Below are 4,508 nucleotides of genomic sequence, written 5' to 3' on the forward strand. Positions count from 1 at the left end.
AACCATGTCTGCAGCGTGGAAACCCGGGGCAGGGGCTGCCAGGGGTCGCCTCTGAAAAACTCAGTGGACGCTGACTCACAGGGACCCTGCAGGACAGGGCGGAGCTGCCCCCGGGGGTCTCCCAGGAGGTCAGTCTGCACGGGAGCAGGCTGGTCTTTCTGCACCGGGCGGTCAGTCTGCACGGGAGCAGCAGGCTGGTCTTTCTGCACGGGGCGGTCAGTCTGCACAGGAGCAACAGGCTGGTCTGTCTGCACGGGGCGGTCAGTCTGCACGGGAGCAGCAGGCTGGTCTTTCTGCACAGGGCGGTCAGTCTGCACGGGAGCAGCAGGCTGGTCTCTCTGCACGGGGCGGTCAGTCTGTAGGGGAGCAGCAGGCTGGTCTTTCTGCTCCGGGCGGTCAGTCTGCACGGGAGCAGCAGGCTGGTCTTTCTGCACAGGGCGGTCAGTCTGCACGGGAGCAGCAGGCTGGTCTCTCTGCACGGGGCGGTCAGTCTGTAGGGGAGCAGCAGGCTGGTCTGTCTGCACCGGGCGGTCAGTCTGCACGGGAGCAGCAGGCTGGTCTCTCTGCACGGTGTGGTCAGTCTGCACGGGAGCAGCAGGCTGGTCTGTCTGCACCGGGCGGTCAGTCTGCACGGGAGCAGCAGGCTGGTCTGTCTGCACGGGGCGGTCAGTGTGCACGGGAGCAGCAGGCTGGTCTGTCTGCACGGGGCGGTCAGTGTGCACGGGAGCAGGCAGGCTGGTCTTTCTGCACCGGGCGGTCAGTCTGCACGGGAGCAGCAGGCTGGTCTCTCTGCACGGGGCGGTCAGTCTGTAGGGGAGCAGCAGGCTGGTCTTTCTGCACGGGGCGGTCAGTCTGCACAGGAGCAGCAGGCTGGTCTCTCTGCACGGGGCGGTCAGTTTGCACGGGAGCAGCAGGCTGGTCTGTCTGCACGGGGCGGTCAGTCTGCACGGGAGCAGCAGGCTGGTCTTTCTGCACCGGGCGGTCAGTTTGCACGGGAGCAGCAGGCTGGTCTCTCTGCACGGGGCGGTCAGTTTGCACGGGAGCAGCAGGCTGGTCTTTCTGCACGGGGCGGTCAGTCTGCACAGGAGCAGCAGGCTGGTCTCTCTGCACGGGGCGGTCAGTTTGCACGGGAGCAGCAGGCTGGTCTGTCTGCACGGGGCGGTCAGTCTGCACGGGAGCAGGCAGGCTGGTCTCTCTGCACGGGGCGGTCAGTCTGCACAGGAGCAGCAGGCTGGTCTCTCTGCACGGGGCGGTCAGTTTGCACGGGAGCAGCAGGCTGGTCTGTCTGCACCGGCGGTCAGTGTGCACGGGAGCAGCAGGCTGGTCTCTGCACCGGCGCTGACTGACAGCCTCAGAGACCCCGCGGGGGCGGTCCTGCCGGGGCGCCAGAGTCCGGGTGCTTCCGCCCCTGCTGGAAGGCAGGGCGCTCGCTCGGGGTTTGGCGGGAGAAGTTTGGGAGGAAGGAGGGCGTAGCCCAGAAGGAGCCCTGACTCTGCTTTTTCCGGGTTCGCTCCTGGCCGCGCTGGGAAGCCCCCTTTCTGGGCGGGGAGCGTCCCGCGACCCGCCGGTCGCCGGCACCCTGGGCACCTCCTCTCTGCAGACCGTGCCCAAAGAGGGGGTCCTCGCCTCTCACGCCCCCGGCGACCCCCATTCCGTCCTAAACTCCCAGGCCTGGTTCGCACAGGCCCCCGCTGCAGCCTGCAGCGCGAGCAGGATCCTCGTCCCGCGCCCCCGCCCCGTTCAGGGGTGCGCCCGCCTCCCCCAGGCTGGAAGGCGGCCCGGGCGCCCGCGCTTCCCGCGCCCAGACCCCGAGGGGCGCGGCGCCCGCGGTCCGGACCCCGCCCCCGCACGGCGCCGCCGAGAGCGGGGTGCCCGCCCGGGCGGGGCGGGGGGGGGCGGGCAGGCCCGCGCTGGCCGATAAAAGGGCGCCGCGCGCCCCGCGGAGACGCTCTGCCGCCCGGAGCGCGGGGCTCAGCCGACTGGACGCGGCGCCGGGGCTCCGGGGCAGGTGAGGCCGGGACGGGGGCGCGGGCTGGAGACTGGGGGCGCTTGCTAGGGACTGGGGGCGCCGGCTGGAGACTGGGGGCGCTTGCTAGGGACTGGGGGCGCCGGCTGGAGACTGGGGGCGAAGGCCGGAGACTGGGGGCGAAGGCCGGAGACTGGGGGCGCTTGCTAGGGACTGGGGGTGCCGGCTGGAGACTGGGGGCGCCGACTGGAGACTGGGGGCGAAGGCCGGAGACTGGGGGTGCTTGCTAGGGACTGGGGGCGCGGGCTGGAGACTGGGGGCGCTTGCTAGGGACTGGGGGCGCCGGCTGGAGACTGGGGGCGCTTGCTAGGGACTGGGGGCGCCGGCTGGAGACTGGGGGCGAAGGCCGGAGACTGGGGGCGAAGGCCGGAGACTGGGGGCGCTTGCTAGGGACTGGGGGTGCCGGCTGGAGACTGGGGGCGCCGACTGGAGACTGGGGGCGAAGGCCGGAGACTGGGGGTGCTTGCTAGGGACTGGGGGTGCCGGCTGGAGACTGGGGGCGCGGGCCGGAGACTGGGGGTGCCGGCTGGAGACTGGGGGCGCTTGCTAGGGACTGGGGGTGCCGGCTGGAGACTGGGGGTGCAGACCGGGGACTGGGGGTGCTGGCCGGGGACTCGGGGTGCGGGCCGGGGTGCAGAGGGGGGTGCCGGTCTGGAGGGCTCCGGGCCAGGAGGGTGTGGGCCCGGCGCTGTCCTCTCCGGGCGTCCAGCGGGCCTCTGGCCTTCTCAGGGCGCGGCCCCTTCTCTCCGTTCCCGGCCGGGGCGCAGGGGGCAGACGCGCACCCCCGAGAGGCCCCAGGGAGGAGGGCGCGCCCTGGCCGGGGAGCCCTGCGGGGCGCAGGGGAGGTCCCTGGGGCCGGGGTGCGCGGTGGGGAAGGCGGGGTCCGCCGCCCGGGACCCCCGCCCTCCCGGGACGCCAGCTGGCGGGGGCAGGACGTCCTGCAGCGGCTCCTCCAGGGCGAGCACAGCGCGGCTCCGACGGCACCTGGGAGGCGCCTCCCTGCCCGGGTTGGGGACCCCGGGAGGGGTGGGGGGTGCGAGCAGTGGGCGCGTTGCGCGGGCGTGGGGGGGAAGAGCCCCACATGCACGTGGGTCCGAAACGACCCCCGGGAGCCCCCCAGGGAGCACGGTCCCCGCGGAGCTGCCCCCGGGGGTCTCCCAGGCGGTCAGTCTGCTCGGGAGTGGACAGTCTGGTCTTTCTCCCCAGGAGCTAATGGATAGATAGACAGACAGACACTGCCATCGAGTGGACACTGACTCACGGGGACCCTGCAGGACAGGGCGGAGCTGCCCCCGGGGGTCCCCCAGGCGGTCAGTCTGCACGGGAGCGGACAGTCTGGTCTCTCTCCCAGACTGCTGACCGTGCAGACCGCCGTCCCTCCAGGACTCCGAGCCATTCCCGGGCCCGAAACCAAATCTGCGAACCGAGCGCGTCCAAACTTTCCGAGACTCCCTTGCAGGCGCGCGGCCCCCGCCCCGCCGGGTGTGCGTCCGCCCCCTTCCTTCCTTTGTGCGCCCCCCCCTCCGTGGAGGACCGTCCCGGGGACCCCGCCCCCCTCGCACTTCCTGCAGCAGCGGGTGCTTCCAAGGATGAAAGCCAGGAGCCAACCGCTGGCTGAGCGCTGACCGCTGACCGCGCGCGCGCGCGTCTCCCCAGGGACCGCTTCCATTCAAGCCGGGGCGGGGGTCGCGCTTCACAGGGGCAGGAGCGGGTCGGGGGGTGTCCCAGCAGCAAGCCCCTCCTGACATCGCTGCAGGGCTGCGATCTGCACGGGCGGGAGGCAGTTCGAATCCCCCCGCAGCCGCGCGCAGGAGGCTTTGGGGACCCCGTCCCAGGAGCCATCTGGAACCCACACGGGGGGTCGCTGTGCGGGACCGTGGGCGCCCAGGCGGAGAGCTCGGCTCGGGTCTCCATGGGCCCCCCAAGCCCCCGTGGAAGAACTTGGAGACAGAGCGAGCATATTGGGGCGCAGCCGTGCACGCACCCTGTGCCAGCCCCAAGGGCACGTCTCCAAATGCAAACTGGGTGCCCTGCTGGGGCGGCGCCCCTGGGAGCCCGCGTCTGTGGACGGGGCCTGGACGCTGCGAGCTGCAAAGCCAGCCTGGCCGCCTCTCTCAGCTGCTCCCGGGGCGCGGTCCGTGTCCGGCGTGGGCTTCACCCCGTGGCCTTTCACAAGCCGGTGCCCGGCCCTCCTTCCAAGGCTGGGCTGGGAGGATTCGAACCCGGAGCCTTGTGGTCCAGGACTTAGCCGTTTGCACGCCCGGGAAGGCTGGCCGGAGGCGGCCGCTCTGTGTAGGGTTAGGGACACTCAGCACCGATGACCACCAGGTAGCAGCTCAAACCCACTGACCGCTGCTCTGCAGGAAACAGCAGGATTTTCGTGGCTCCCTCATCACGGTCCTCTTGCTAATGTGAAGAATGGGGGGGCCCTGTGACAGGGTCGTGCAACCCCCCAAACCCCCAAAGGTCTCTCGACCCACAG

General features: G+C 71.5%; 1 protein-coding gene across 1 annotated transcript in view; it reads left to right on the forward strand.

Moving 5' to 3' along the window:
* Positions 1-1,944: 1,944 nt before the first annotated feature.
* LOC142435560 (matrix-remodeling-associated protein 5-like) overlaps positions 1,945-4,508 on the forward strand; it is a 26,467-nt gene continuing 23,903 nt past the window's right edge. Inside the window, exon 1 of the mRNA XM_075539787.1 lies at positions 1,945-2,008. The gene's annotated coding sequence lies outside the window, so the exon portion shown is untranslated. The remainder of the gene's footprint in view (positions 2,009-4,508) is intronic.

This window comes from Tenrec ecaudatus, chromosome Y (genome assembly GCF_050624435.1).
Source record: "Tenrec ecaudatus isolate mTenEca1 chromosome Y, mTenEca1.hap1, whole genome shotgun sequence".
NCBI lineage: Eukaryota > Metazoa > Chordata > Mammalia > Afrosoricida > Tenrecidae > Tenrec > Tenrec ecaudatus.